Source organism: Osmia bicornis, chromosome 6 (assembly GCF_907164935.1).
Source record: "Osmia bicornis bicornis chromosome 6, iOsmBic2.1, whole genome shotgun sequence".
In the NCBI taxonomy this organism is placed as follows: domain Eukaryota; kingdom Metazoa; phylum Arthropoda; class Insecta; order Hymenoptera; family Megachilidae; genus Osmia; species Osmia bicornis.
In genome coordinates this window covers 7,803,604-7,819,508 of record NC_060221.1, presented here as the reverse complement: position 1 = coordinate 7,819,508, position 15,905 = coordinate 7,803,604, and the positions used below count along the sequence as shown (strand labels likewise).

Genomic DNA, 15,905 nt, shown 5'->3' with positions numbered 1-15,905 from the left:
CACAGGCATCTCGTTTAACCCCATCGCGCGTGTGCGCATCCCTAGTCGACTCTGCTCCTCCCCCTAATATTTCACTCGCCCTTGCCATTACATTCGACTTAATGTTTTGAAAAATTCCACCCGTGGATTCCACGTCTGCCGATCCAATTCTCCCGCGTTTCACATATTTCCAAAGAAATCTAACGAGTCTCCTCTTCGACGCTGAAGGGTGCCCCTCTCTGTTCGCGGAGCACAAAAACGCGAAAAAAGCGCATCGCGCGATACAGAAACGCGAGAAGAAAAGGAAAAAAGGAGGAAATAAGCGAGCCAAGCTGTGACGTTCGCCACGGAGAATATTCGAGGGTGACTTGACGGCTTAGCAGCCCCGAGAGGGCGGGGGATGAACGCATTGTGCCTGGAACTTTGCTCTCTCCGCAATACAATAAAATCCTCTTTGCGCGCCGCGTCATTGTTTAACGGTTGATTGACGTTGATCGAGGGGCACATCGGACCCGTGCACCCTCCTGCTTCCGGAAAACTGTCGCCCCATGGAATCTCGCGCGTTCGTACCACCCCGTTGCACCCGTTAACAGATATGGACGAGACGTATATTAGACTTCAGAAAGTTAGGTCGTTTTGAAATTGTACACGAAATTGAATTTTCATTCAGAACTACACATATATCTTTAGCTAATTCAAGAGAAGGATGAATATTAATTATACAATTTCCCTTCTAATTACAAAATTCTATATCTTCTTTGACATGTGAGGCATTCGACCACCCCCTCTTCCTTCGATACACGTTACATACCATCAAAAACAGTTTGAACCCTGTCAAGTTGTCAGGATACAAACGGACCGAAATTTCACGGTGAACCCACGGTGGTCGCAGAAAAACGGTAGATGCATGCATGTACACACATGAAACGTCGAGAGAAGCGAGCTAGGTTCCCTGACTTTTGCCGGCTCTTTGACATCCAGCGGTGTTGCGAACGTCGAGCATTGTGCCAGGAGAAGCCAGCGACGCGTGACACGTCCCTGGAGGGCCGAGGGCGCCGCTAAATAGAACGCCCATTAGTAACGAATACCGCGAGGAATCCCCTCGTGTGCGGCGGCCAGCTCTCCTCTCTCTCTCTCTCTCTCGCTCGTGTACATAATGCCGCAACGTCGACCAGGGGTGAGTTTCGAAAAGGGGGACACGGGGTGCAGGGCAACGTTCGGGCCCTCCGGGAACGATACGCGGTCGTGATAATTTTCTGTTAGCCGCTCGCGAGCCGCCGAGGGTGCGGATTTTCATGAGATACGCCCGCTTCCTAATAACGGCCTGCAGCTTGGACCACGTTCGTTCAACGAGATTACCGAGAACTTAAAAACGTGTTCTAACCCTCGATATCGTTTGATGTCTCTAAACGCATCGATTCGATAGGAATTTACTAGTTAGGAGAAGCTGCTTGCGGATTGGGTAAAGGGTAGAGGGTGGATGAAACGATAGGGGTTATGGTTTTGTGGTTTCAAGGGTCATCCGAACGAAAAAATCTCCATTCTTTTGATGTTTTTTGGAAACATTTGTGGTCTCTATGTTAACAATTTACTTTCATTATGATTTTACTGAAAATTAATACGAGACAACATAATTAACTTCATCAGTGTAATTATCGTCTCGAATTTCAACTGAGAGAAAGACGAACATAGAATAACAGTTGCCAAGAAAAAATCGGAGACTTCAACGCCTGGTAGTGTGTATCGTTTGGTAGAAAATTATTTAAGAATGTTATTTTGTCTGAAATATTAATTTAGTCTATTTTAATTAAAATAGAGAAATTAAGCAAGGTTGATGACAACGATCATTGGCAAGTGAAATTTCTCAACTACTCCAGCAGATATTTCCCGTCGCGGAAACAGCGGTCGCCATAATAATACTGAAATCGTTACCCGCCAATTGAGATATCAATCTCGGTAATCGTTTAATCGCGAGATATCGATATTACCCGGCAATCACCAGTCCCGATCGTGGAGCACGCAGCCGGCTCGCAGACAGTCTTGCGAAACAGCCGCGTTACCATATAACGTGCAATTATGAATTTTCACGGATTAACGTTAAAGCCTCCATTCCGTGTTTCTCTCTGCGAATGCTTCGCGAAATGGATTACGTATGATCGATGCACTTTTCTCGCGTGTTCACCGGCAGCTATTTCCATATCGATTAAACGACTTATCAGCTGAATTAGATAAGAATCAGCGAAGAAGGTATCGTTGCACTTGCCATTGGATCTTAATGATTTTAGTCGATAAAATAATTTAATTATTCTCTGAAGCTCTATGCACGATTTAAAACTTAAGACATTCGATTGAAAAACCGTCAAGAGTTATTTTAAAGCTAATGAGCACGAAGAATCGTAAGGATCGGAACCTGTGAGGTCCAGAGATCGATAAACAGGCATCCTCCAGAGATGTACAAGGCAAGTGGAAATTCAGTGAACTCGCGAAAATTCAAATTACATCGAGATTTCATGGGCTCGAGTGGTCTGATACAGTGTAGTCGCTCGGCGGGTCCTCAGACCACTAATGAAACTGGTTGCAATGCTGAGCGAAGGGTGGGTAACGTTCCCCAAAAGAGCGCGATATTAACTAGAAGAATCTGGGTCGAGAAATATTGAAGTACCTCAATCAAATTATCATTTCGTACAAATTTTACTTAATGAATTATGAAATTAGACTGTTAACAGGATCATATCCAATTTAACTATCTGTTTAAAAGCACCATCGAATGGACACATTGAAGCAAGAAAAACCATTGTAACAAGCAGGAGGTGAAAAGAAAAAAGCAGTACGAAGCAGTTAAATCAACGCGACAGGATCGAGCTTAACGAGAGGAGATTCCGCGGGAAGATAGGTAAATTTAGGCGGGGCGAGGGTCCAGTCCACCTGAAATTGGCAGCTCCGGCCAGCGAGGGTGCTAATTTTCGAGGGTCGGCTCCGCGGTCCTGTAATTAATGGGGTTTGTCATCCGAGTAAAAAAGCCCCGTGGGTGTAGCCCGGAACGGCAGTAGGTAGCCCGATCGTTGATTGGTATCGGTAATTGGCCTGATTGTCTGCTGGCCCAATTAATTTAATTACGTGTAATTGCGTATCGAGCCGCTGTCGCATCTCCGTCCGTTTCTTTCTTTTCCCTTCGCTGTTGTCTCTTATTTCCCGTGGAACGACGATCTATAAGAGAATCGTAGGCAGCCAACTCCGCGTATGGTTCCCATTCAATTTTGCCGATCGGTCAATAAAATTCGGTCGTGCGAAAAAATACGAGTGTCCGCTCGATTCGTTTCACGTGGGCAGCCCGGAACGATGAGACCCGACCGCTTTTACAGCGTTTCCAACGGAAAACGAAGACAAAGGGTGACGGTGAACGCGAATAGAAGCCACGCAACGGAATCGCGAGTTTATGTGGTTGCGGTTAGTTTCGTCGTTCTCGAGGCGAGCCGTTTATGCAAATGGCGGGGACGTAGGCACACGGGAAAACGGCCGTTAAAACCGTTGCCGTTGCTGTCGCGATTCCACACTACCGTACCGTGTAATGCCATGCAAATCTCGGCTAGTTTCTGAAACTTCGTTGCCACGAGTCCTCGCTAGGCGGAACTTTAGCCGAAAAATTATTGCGACTTCGCTGTACGCCGAGGGTGAAGGCGTAGCATCGATCAGTTAAGTATTTTATTCGCGAACGATTGTCAAGCCCCGCGTAATACCATTGTGTACGCGTCATAAGAGTGGTCGTGAATCGAACGCTTCCCATAGTCTACGATACGGCCACGTTGTAAACCATCGGTCGCTAACTGATGCCTACGCTTTGCCTCCTCCTCTGCGCGATCGAGTGAATTGTGGTTACAAGGCGGCGTTATTAGCGGATACCTGTTAATGAATTAATCTTATCCGAGAGGTTATTAAGCTGAGAAATGGGACGGGTGGATGCAGTTTATGGCTTGACATAATAATTCCTAAACCCCTTGCATCCTTACCCGACGTTCCTTGAATTCCAACGCGTGAAGACCGTACGGCCATTCTTCATCGAAGACCGGCAACATCGACGGAACGATCGCAACCGGAGAACATCGAAAAGCTTTTGTAGCCAGGAAATAGCGGCAATTAAGCGAGCGAGAATAAAAAAAAAAGAAATTCTTACATGGCTAAATGTTTTGGGAACGGAATCACGAGGTGACGATCGAGGCGCGAGGTAATAATTCTCGTCAGAAAGGTGCACCGAGTGTCAACGCTTAACGCTTGTCGTTTTACATAACGACCAGCAAACATGAACAGGTTCGTCCAACAACGATCTGATCTGTTGCCACTGTTGAACGATTTTCTAAATATAAGGCGTGTCACGGAGGTTACATCACCGGAATCCTCTAATTTTGACTCGGTCCGACTATTTCTCGTCGACGTCTGGGTCAACAGCCCGCCACTTGGCAGTCGCTTTCGAAATTCCACTCAAACTGTCACCGGATGCAATCTTTGCACTTGTATCTCATTAGAGGTTCGAACATTTCAGCCACGATAGGGACGAGTGAATTTTGTCGTTGAGTCTAGCACTATCGACGCTGTAGGTACGATTCTCCTGGAAAAATTCGGGAAAAGCGTTCGCGATCGTCGAATCCAATGGAAACGCAGTCGGCTCGGCAATTTCCGGTTTGGTATTTTTGGATCGATTCGCGCGCGGCTACCCTTTTTCGACGGGGCGCGTATCGGACCTTCTCGCCGGTCCGCGAGTCACCCTTCGCTCCACCCTGTCCCCTCGTTCGATTTAACCGCGTGCTAAAGGGTAACAGAGACGCGAGCAGGGTGTCTAACGAGCTATCGACAGAGACGCAAGCAGTATGTAACGTCTCCTGAAAATTCAAGCGAGACGGAGAGATAGAACGGCTCGGAAAAGCTGACTTCCAAATGGATATTAATAGTCGTACCTCTCAGCCCCTGGCACCCCATCTTCACCCCTCTTCGTTTCTCTCGATCGTCGTTGATTACGCCGTTACAGTTGTTATCCTTGATTAAAGCACCCGTGGCGAACCGGGTGAAGTTGAAACGAACCCGAAGAAGCGGGTACACGGTCCCATTTATATAAATTCAAGCGCGGTAGCGCCATGACAAACGGGCTTGCTGGGCCCCGTAAACAAAGCTGCCTTCGCCACCATAAGAACCGGTTTACCATCGCTCTAATGTCGCTTAATAGACGAGCGTGTGCGTACGTACGCCTCGCGTACCCCTCCGCGGATCCGCCATAACGACTAATCGATTTGTGAATTAATTAATATTGCTGGATGAACGCGTGTGAGAAAAAGCGAAAGGTAAAGAAAAGTGTGGTGTTAGATCATTTTTTGCTCCTTCTATGTGGGTTGGTTTGTCGTCGAGATAGATTGTCGGTGAAATAATGGATTTAGCGGAGGCGAGGTATTTTTCCGGAGGGGACATGGCTGCGTTCCTGCGATTATTGTTACCGATGAGGAGGGAGGAAAACGAGGGCGAGAACCAGAGATTCCGAGGGACGATCGCCAGACAACGTTTCTGCGTTTTGTTAAGATTGATCGGGGGTTATGTAATGGATTATTTTGTTACAGATTGGATATATTGTTGCAGCGATACTGAGACAAATAAAGGTGGGAATTGAAGCTACATGCGGGATGTGAGTGATATTTAACCCTTTAAGGACGATCGATGCATATGTGTGTCCAAACATAATAATTTATAATTCCAAACATACTATGTTATATTCTTCTTAATACAAAACACAGCTATGAATATAGACAGTAAAGATTTATAATATATGCTCTGAAGGATGGAATTATTACTTCCTTTAATTTAAATTAATAATAGTCTGTGCAAGCTTATATAAGAATGCTCCGTCCCCAAAGGGTTAATATGTAACGTTGTTTATTACTTACGTTTCGAATCTACAAGAACCAAGTCGACTTTCCATTCCTCTTAACAGCAATTTTCTAGAATAACAGATAAAACAAATTGAATATTAAATAAAGAAACAAAATCGTTTTGTTTGAGAATATAACTACACAACTGATTTTAATTAGATAAACGTGAAGCAAGTTCTAGTTCGTTACGTATCGATCGCGAACATCGAAAGGGTGTTCCATTTAATTTCTTTTTTTTTTCGCTTGCTCGTACGTTCGTTTCGAGCAATTTGAGAGCGATCCGTTTTATACGGTGTTGTTGATCGAGTCAGAACGCGCGGGGGTGGAGGAGGGTGGAATCCCCGGGAAATGTTGTCCGATCGGCAGCTACATCGGATCGTCACCGAGGGAACATTCCAACAGGCTCGCAATTGCGTTCGCTCGCGGATTACAAGGAAAATCACGGCCTCCGGGAGCGGGCAAGTTTTGTTGCGAAAGCAAACACGCGTTTCTGTTATTCTATCGACTGCGAACCAACGGCCCATATGTATAAGCAGGTTTGCCCGATATTTTATTGACCCCGTTCGCGCTTAAATACACAACCGGCGAAAACAAGCAGACACGTCTGTCCCACTTGCAATCGCAACACCCTGATATCTCTTTTCTAGTCGCGTGTAACGTTGCCAATTTACCTTTTACATTGTTCCGTGTTTGCAAAAGTTTATCTCTGCTAATATTTTTAATCGAGATGACTTTTTTTTTGAAAAAGTAGTATCGTTTGTTTTTCTTGTCGGAGGTGGAAAGGGGAATGCAACAATGTAAAAACGCAGTCGCCTCTTAAGATGCTGACAAGATCTCTCAGCTGGATTACAATAGCGATTCATTCATAAGAACGCGTGGATTACAACAGCCAGAAGAATGACGGACACAGACGAGCGTGAAGAATGAGAGAACGTAATTCAAACAGAGAACACAAAAGACAAGTTTCCGATGACGTAAGAAATAATACTGAATCATAATAGTAGTCACAGCGGGTTTCAAAGTGAATTCAATTTCGGGCCGCGCGATTTATTGGATTATTTCGACAAGCTGATGTCAAAAGTATTAATGATCGAACAAGCGTGTAGTAATGAGGAATCAATAAATAAGTTACAGATAATCTGTTTTACAAATTCAACTCCAAACACGAAGATCAACGATTCGGTATCAGGATTCTCATCGTCACCTTCCGTTTCATCGCATCTCACCCTTCTCCGCGAACCACCCTCCTTCGCCGAACCCTCGCGAAGAAACATCAACGGCACGGCTCGTCATCGTCACGAAGATCCCGCGTCATAAAGCTATTCGACCGATGCGAATTTTCATAAAGAGACGAGACGAGCAGCGAAGCGTTTTCCCGGTGCCATTATCGGCTGCTCTAAGCTCCACACGGTTTGCTCGAGGCTGATTTCCTCCGGTCGATTCTCCATTACAAATTCAAAGGCAATTGCTCGCGAGCCATAAATACGGCTAGGACGGTAAATTCTAACTAGCCAGTCTCGAACAAATGATAACGAAAAATCCATTACCAAGAGAACAAGTACGAGGACGAAAAGCGAGCTTCCATTCTCGCGTCACCTGGAGCAACAAAGAAGGAGAGCTGGTCGAAGACGAGAGATGGGGCGAGGCCGCGAGGTAAAGGCCGCTAACGAGGCCTCCAGGCGATTAACATCGGCATTTTAACTACGCTGGGCCTTCGTTGATTTAACGGACCTATACTCCTACGCGAGTAATCGCTCCCGCTAACGAAGATCCTCCTCGAAACGCTTGGCTCACCTTCCACCGGTTATCGCGCGGAATCGGTATCGGACGATGTCGAAATTTGGGCACGGTTCGAATCAACCAACGATCGATCGATTTTAGATAAAACGCTGTTCGTAGAATCGAACGTTTGTTGCCGTTAATACGATCCTATGGCACGCGAGGTCTCTGCTTAAAACGTGGGCTGAAACCGGGACACGTGAACCCAAGTGAAAAGATTTCATCAATTTTTCTATTTGTAAAATATGAAAGAATCGAAAACTCATAAATATCATTGAGGAGAGTGTATACATATATTCGTTTCACATATACTCGATAATGAATAGCTAGAAGTTTCAATATCACTTCGCTCGTTTCAAGAATTCATCCGTGAAGGTTTCCTGTCACGTGATATTCGATTTCCACTGAATTCTTCCGAACACTTTGAAAAGTAACAGCGGATACGTGCGGTGGAAGAAAACAGGTGCGGATACGGTGTTCGACAGCCATCTCCCCTTGGCGAAATTAAATTTGTCCCCGATTCGACTGCTTCCGTTCCACGGCCGCCCAGGGACGACTTCGAGTGCCAATTTAGCGGCATCTGGCCGCGGTCTGTTTTTCTTTAACAGTCTATAGAACGAACCAACCACCATTACCAGCGACCCGTTCTCGCTTTAACGCCCTTCTTTATGATACGATAAGGTAAACTCCTTTCGTCTTTGATCAATCCTTTCAGAACGATTCGTATAGAAAGAAAATGTTCAAAGTCATAGATTCTATATAGATTCTCTTCTGTTCTCCAAGAAACGTCAAATAAACGTACACAAATTGCCTTCGGCAACAGAATGCCACCCTAAACAGATAACTCCACAGACGTTACTTTCCCAAGAACCATCTAGATTCTAGAAGCAAGGAATCTCCCTTACTTCCCCTAGAAGCAAAGAATTCCTCTTCGGGCGGCGAGCTACCCTTAGAAACACGGCGTTCCTTAATCCCCGCGAATCAACTATCAATTCTATTCTCGATAAGGGGAAAATTAGCCTCCTCCGGGTGATCCCCTTCGTTCCAGGTCGAAAGTAGCCACGATTCACCGAGGCAAACGACGTTATCGTTCCTAATTCGTAGCAACGTGGTCTTTCCCTTTCCCGTCCCGCTTTTCGCCACGATTTTCACCCGCGAAGCCTGGGGAGACGTTCCGTTGACATTAAGGCTTCGTCCCTTCCCTTCGCGAAAGAAAAGGACACCCTTCGGAGAACCGAGAAGTAAGGGAAATTCGTTTACTCTAAGAGACGCGCATAAATCTCGGCTCGTCGTGACTCATCTCGTCGACGACCCCACGATGAAACTTTTCGCCTTCGTTTCTCCCTCGTTGCCATTAAACCGCGATCGTGGTGGGTCAACGTCGACGAAAGGAGGAAGTCCTTTCTCCGGTTCGCGCGGAATGTCTGCTTCGCTTGATGACTGTACGCGTGGATCGAGCGGAAAAGCGATCACGCGTGTCCTATGACGCGTATCGTGACTCGTATAGGGAACTTCGAGATCGTAAAGTCGCTCGCAGAAAGGATCGTAAATACCACTGTCTTCGAGCATCGATTCCCGGCCGAGAGGAAATTATAATAAAGGGACATCTTTTACGTGAGCTTGAATAGAAATGCGCCGAATACGGCTACGATTCCCGCAGCAAATTGAGTATTGTCTGAAAGATGCGCGTTAAGAGGCGGTTGGTCAACAAGTCGTAAAAATGAAGAATTATTAAAGCCGTTGTTCCTGGCGACGATCGAGGGAGGATTAATGCAAGGGATTTCTATTTTTATGAAATAAATTACGAGGACGGTGACATCTTTCACGGTGCACTATAAAACGTCGATTATCATGGAAATACCAGTACGAGGTAACATTTTAATGGGTGAATAATAGCTGTGCTATGTAGCTGCGAGGTAAGAGCGGGAAAGGTTGCGAGTAATTCGAAGGAGGAGGCGGTACGAGGAGAACTATAATATTTAGAGGGCGAACCGAGTTCTCGGATTCCTCGAGGCATGCATCTCGTTGCATTGTAGACGGACTACCGGGTTTACCACGGTGGCGCCGTAAAGTAGGCTACCGAGTGGAAGGCCGTGTGCTGGGCGCGAGTATGGGCGCGCTCGCGCGCCTCCAAGACCTACCAGGCATTTGCATTATTGCAAATTTATGACTACACCGTACACCAGCTTCGTATCCTCGACACCAGGGCCGCTCTCCGTTTCAGAAATGTATTATGCATTATCTTTCCAGCACGTAGATCAACGTTAGCCGAAGTTTCTGAAGGCGGCCACTTCCTACCGGTCACGATCCTCCGCCGTACACCCTCGTCCGACGAGTAAATCTCGCGCGTCCATTTCCATTTCGAAGCCGACACTCGAGAAGAGTCGAGCGACGAAAAACTTTTTGATGGATTTTCGGTCGTGGCGGATCGTCGCGCGATAAAGAACCAGACACCGGCATTCGCGGTTTAATTCCAGATTTTAATCGGTGAAAGTGTCCGCGATTACCGTGTCCCTTTCGAGCTGTATGTACACGGGGCAAATTGAATTCGCGTTAGACTATAAATCAAGCAGCTACGTTCTTTTCGTTCTTTTCTTATTTTATTTTATTCCGCTTACGAGCAGGAACCACGTGAAGCGCTTTCTAATCAATTACGTAGTTTGCATTGTAATTTATGACTGCTGTCTGTTTTGTTTAGATGGGATAGGTTGACTGTCGGGTAACGATCGGTATTCGATATTATCTCTTGGGAATATTTAAGCGATTCAATCATATACTTTCATCATCTACCTGATTGCTTCACTCGTTTTTAATTGCAATCAGCTGTTACAATAGATCGTACATCCCCTATGGAAACTGTGAAAGGAATGACATTTAAGTCACCACTGTCTCAGTGACCCACTATCAGGGAGTTAAAATCTGAAGGAAGTTCTCCTAGTTAAAAATTCTTCAAGCGGTAGCCTATTAACCCAGTTACATTGCTTCGGGACAAATATAGGTATCTTGCAACTCCCTATTATTTCCTGTTCGCGCGAGCCGCAACAATGATGGGCGTGCATTCCTCGCGGCTCTGATATCCATTCCCAGTCACGCTGTCGCATTACAAGCGACAATTGAGTCGGTCACCGTGTAGTTAAGACGTTAAGGTGAAGCTAACACGGTAAGCGATTCGAAATCATCGCGACGTTTCGTCGAACCGAGACACGGAATATTCAACGAGGTCGACACACGTCGAACCAACGCAACGGGCCGTGACGTTATGCGTGACGTTGCCACGCCGGATTTGCATGATCCTCTCTATCAAAGGAGATCGTTCGTTGCCGGGACGGTGGCCGGTTAAAATAATTACGACCTTTTGCTCGAATTGCAAACGGTAATCCCGACGGGGAGGATCGACGTCAGGGGTAGCCGGGCGGATAAAATATTAAGGTGGATGGGCCCCGGGCGAAATTTCCAGCTGGAATTTCCGAGCCGACGAGTAGCACGGAATTCACATGCCAAGCGGGCAAAGTAACTGCTTCTGGACTATCGCGCACAAAGTCGCCTTTGAGGCGGATTTCAGCGCGCCAACCAGCCAGAGTATTTCGCCGAGCGAGAACTCGCGTAAGCGTATCCATCCGCGCGACGAAGGTGGCGAGGAAGTGGCGGGTCTTATTCGAATGGCTCGGAGCCTTTCTAAATCGGCGCAATAATTCATCGAGCCCGTGGTTCGCGTATGCGTGCCCGACGCGGACACAGCTTCCAGGAATGCGGTGACTAAAGCTGGGAGCATCCCGTATTCGCGGGACCCTGGCAACTTGACAAGCCAATCCGCTCCGGCTGCCAAGGCGCCGTGTTCCTATTTGTACCAAAACAAAACGTATCCACGTGCCGTGCTACCCCAGGACAGAGAATATCTCGTCGAACCAACAGAGGACCACTGTCCTCAGGATTTACCGATTTTTCCTCGAGGTCCGCGCGCGAATTGCAAATTGTCTTTGCTCGTTTGTTTCTTTATTTGCAGGATCCGGACGAGCGGAGATCTTGTAACTAGCGATGTTACGATTGTCAAAGTAGAATATGCTGTTTAATCTTGACGCTCTGACGGCTATGAGTTTCATGAAACTTTAGATCCTTGTAGACAGCAGAAATTTCACCCTCGTTTAACAATTCACGGTTACGTCGACGACGTCAACGTCGTCAAAGCATGAAGACCGACGCCTTGCGATTGAAAAGCAAGCTTATTAAGCGGCTCTTGCTTTCGCGTTCGTCCCAATCGACAACGCAGACGATCGAGTGCAATCCGGCCGATTTTCATTAACGAAAGCAACTCGATTATCGGCGAGATTGCCGGTACTTTCGATCACGAAGGCATCTCAGAGGCAGCTTGGACCGACGGCGAGCAGTCCAATTAAGATTTCTCCAAGGAACACCAACCTACCAGCGTCCTATGCCACCCTTAACGGCAATCTTCCTCCCGTTCGATTCTCCGCTAACGAAAAAGAAAGGGAGGAAGGGACGGAATCAGGAAATACCCTTCTCGACGGAGTAAATCTGTCGTCGAGGGCGAGCGTTTATCGCCGCGGTATAGGAATCGTGCGACGACAGGAATCCGGTAAATATAGAACGGCGAACGTCCATGCCGGTTAAGCCAGATGTAACGTTTCACTTCCGTTTTCCTTCTCGTCGCTTCTCTTCGGGACCTCCTGTCACGTTTTTCTTCCCCTTTTCTTGCTTCTTCGTTCGCCGCTTCTTCATTCCTTGTCCTCTTCCGTTGCCTCTTCTTACGGCCGATTTCCGCGCGGAACGATCTCCGACCGTCTCATCGAGCCGGTGAATTTAATTGGTAGATGCCGGGAAATGACTCGGTAACAGCCGGAAAATCGCGGTTATTTACAACCGACCAAGCTTTTCACCGAAGGAAATCGCTCGATGAAAACGATCCATTGTTAGACGAGACTCGTTTATTTCCCGCGCGATCTATCGATCGATCTCGTTCGTTTTAGAATTGATTAGCAATCAGGTTTCTAACGTTATTCGAAATCAAATTTGATAGAATATATGCTAATAGAAGATAGGAAATATCTTTCAACATGACATTGGAAATCGCTACAAGCTACCTACATATCAAAGATGAAAAGTGGTTCAAGGGGAATCAGTGGCGCTTATGCAAATGCATCGACGTTGAAGGCGTCCGGCGTCGTCGATTCGTGCCGAGAAACCAGACCGTTCGAACGGGCTTTTATATTATGCACTTGGAATGTAACCAATTGCACGGTCAAACGAAGACGAAGTGGAACGACGTCGGTGCAAATGAAGCCGGTGAAATTTAATTCCGGCGTCGCCTCGCGCCGCGCCGCTTCGACGCACCATTGTTGAATCTTTGCCAGCCCGTAGATCAGGCAAATGCGACGTTCGCTCGCCTCGCCGTGACCTACATGCATTCCGACTTTATTGAGGCATTTCTCTGGCCCGTCGTCCGAAAATTCTGTCTCCGTGGCGTCGTTCGAACAGCCACGCGACCTCGGCGACGTGCAATTTCACCGTGGAAAGAAGAAGAACAGCAAACGAGATGGAAAAAGACACGGACCAAGGGTCGATGCACCAGACGCGCGAGACGTTAGATCGCGTTAGTCTTCTTCGTAGCTCGTTTCGGAACCCTCGAATTATTTCATCGCAGCCTCCTGCGTGTACATCATAAACCGAGACATACTGCTCGAATTTACCGCGAAACGCAAGGCTCGCTTGTTTTTCAAAACGACCAAGAAGGTATGGGGAATGAAATCAACGTCCCTGGGTGATCACACTTTTCACCGTTTATGTCTGTACTTGCTTTGATACGAGAATGGAACAGAGTATATTTCAGTCGAATAATTTAAACACCTCTGAAAATTGAAAATTTCTACAGTACGAACACCAAAATTGAACAGACTTTTGCAAAGATTTCTCGCTGCTATAAAGATTCTTGAATTTTGTCGTTCCCTTAACAACGACACTTTTTGTTAGGCTCTAAGCCAAGATTAAGGACAAGCAATCTCAAAAGAGAAGAGCCTCTCAGAAACGTCATCGCATCACCGAACAAGATGAAAGAGCGGTCCTTCTATCCGCCCACGAAGCAGCAACGACGAAGTACCTGCCTCGGCATCGCGAAGCCGTCGTAAAGCAACGCGCGTATCCGCTTCGGCCCGCTCGAAAAACCCGTAAGTCGGTAGGTCGACGTAAAACTGTGAACAGCGATGAGAACAGGGTCGTCGTCTTCTGAGAGCAGCGTAAGCATAAATATCGTTCCTCGTCAGGAAACGGTGGATTTTTCATCGGACGATGATGCCTCTCATAAATACAGGCTGTGGCATAATACGTGGGCGCAACTTTAGGATTAGATTCGGTACTCATAAATAATAAAAAACAATTCAACGAAAAGAAGATCATTTTGGGAATGATCAATAACAAATAAAAAACTGGTATTATTGAATCTTCTACTTAAATTATGCCCACGAATTATGATACACTCTGTACAGACGCGTTCGTACGGATATTTCCGGCTGAACCGAGGCTGTACTCTTCTAACTCGTTTCTCCTCTCGTCAGATCAGCGACGGATAAAAATATGCCGGTTACTCGTCATCCCTTCGGTGCTATCCGCTCCAGGACGATCTGATTCCGTTTCTCGAATCGAGCGTCCCGAAGCTGGACATCGAAGACGGTGACCCGAAGCTATGGGGACACCTACGTCACCCCATCCGCGTGGTTGACGGCGTGTTTGTTTATTTTCCCCGTAAGAACCGGTCGTTTGTCACCGGTGAGCCTATTTATATCAGCTCGCCACAACGTCTCCGTGCGGTGACAAATGTGCCCGGTCCGCGTATTCCGAGTTCCTTCTTTCTTTGTTTCTCCAGTTACTTCTTGCCTCGTCTCCTCCTGCTTCACGGACACGACTGCGAGGCTTAGATCGCTGCCGGAGGATGCTTATCGGTGGGCCGTTCCAACGGGAAGATTAACCCTTTGCGCCTCGTCGCGCAACCGATTTCCTCCTTGTTCCCTGACTCTTTCGTCTTTTTCCTTTCTTTTCTCTCGCGAACGGACCTCGAGGGAGGAGACGGTTTGTTTCGAGCTGTTTGGAGTGGAAACAGGGTGTTACGCGTCGTTCTTTGGATTCTTTGGTGCCTCGAAGTATTCCATGGATCGGAAATGATCTATCAATTATGGAAGAATACTCGAAGGATATCCTTTTGCAATAAAACCTGAACCTCGAGTGGGTCGAAGTTACAAGTTCTCCACTCGTTAATCCACCAAATTTCCCGAGGACCCTCAATCCCAGTATCGAAATTACATTTGTCCGTCACGTCGAACAGGATCTATCGCCGGACACATAAATCATCGAGAAGAATTCAATGGTCTTTTACGATCGCATCTAGATTTTACGACTTCGAGTCGCAGGACCGGCGACGACTCGCCCTTCGAGGAAGTTATCCGTCCTCCCGATCCACGAGATAAATGCGTCAAAATTTCCCTTGTATCAAGTCAAATAAACGTTGGAGTGTTTTTAACAGCATCTCGGGAGGACACGAATTAATTCACCCTCTAACGTGCTCATCAGACTCGATCTTTCATTAAAAAGTTTCCGCGGGATATTAAAACTTTCTCGCGAGACGAATTTCCGGCGAAGTTTTCCGCGCCTCGTAATCCCCGATCTTCGTCGCCAAATTTTCTTTTCCCTCCGGTCGCGAGACAGGGCAGGCTAGGAAAATTTATTTCGCGACAGATGTCTTGGTAGATCGAGCGAGACGAAGAAGCCTCTCTGTCCCGAGCCGGTACAAGCATCGAAACCAGAATACAAGTGTCTTCGAGCGGCTGCTGAACCACGCCTTCCTTTCCGGTGGCGATTATTTTTCCGCTGGCCTCTTAACGAGGAGGTGGCTCACGGGTTGGAACATTTCCTCGACGAGAATTAATCCTCTCATCAAAGCAGCTTTTGTACCAAGCCGACCAGAGCCCTGCCTAGATCCTGCTCGTAGACGCGAGATGCGCTCCAATTCGAAGCCTGTTTCGTTTAGGGAGCGAAATAGAGCGAAGCGACATTCCGCTGTATTATACGCGTCGAAAGCTATCCCGTGTGAACGAATAGTTCGTCCCTTTCAGCTCGACCTACTTAGCCGACTGTTCATCATCCGTTTCCGCCTTGGTGGGCCCACTGTTCGCCGTACCGCCTAGTAATTACAAATATTTTGCCTCTAATAACTGCGCCCTTTCGGATAAAAAT

The 15,905-nt window shown here is 47.0% G+C and overlaps 1 long non-coding RNA gene across 13 annotated transcripts in view; it reads right to left on the bottom strand.

Moving 5' to 3' along the window:
* The window catches only part of LOC114879615, a 187,619-nt gene that overhangs the window by 80,844 nt on the left and 90,870 nt on the right, over nt 1-15,905 (bottom strand). For all 13 annotated transcript variants that reach the window (XR_006829455.1, XR_006829457.1, XR_006829461.1 and 10 more), the window contains one exon: nt 5,904-5,957. This is a non-coding gene — a long non-coding RNA (uncharacterized LOC114879615). The remainder of the gene's footprint in view (nt 1-5,903; nt 5,958-15,905) is intronic.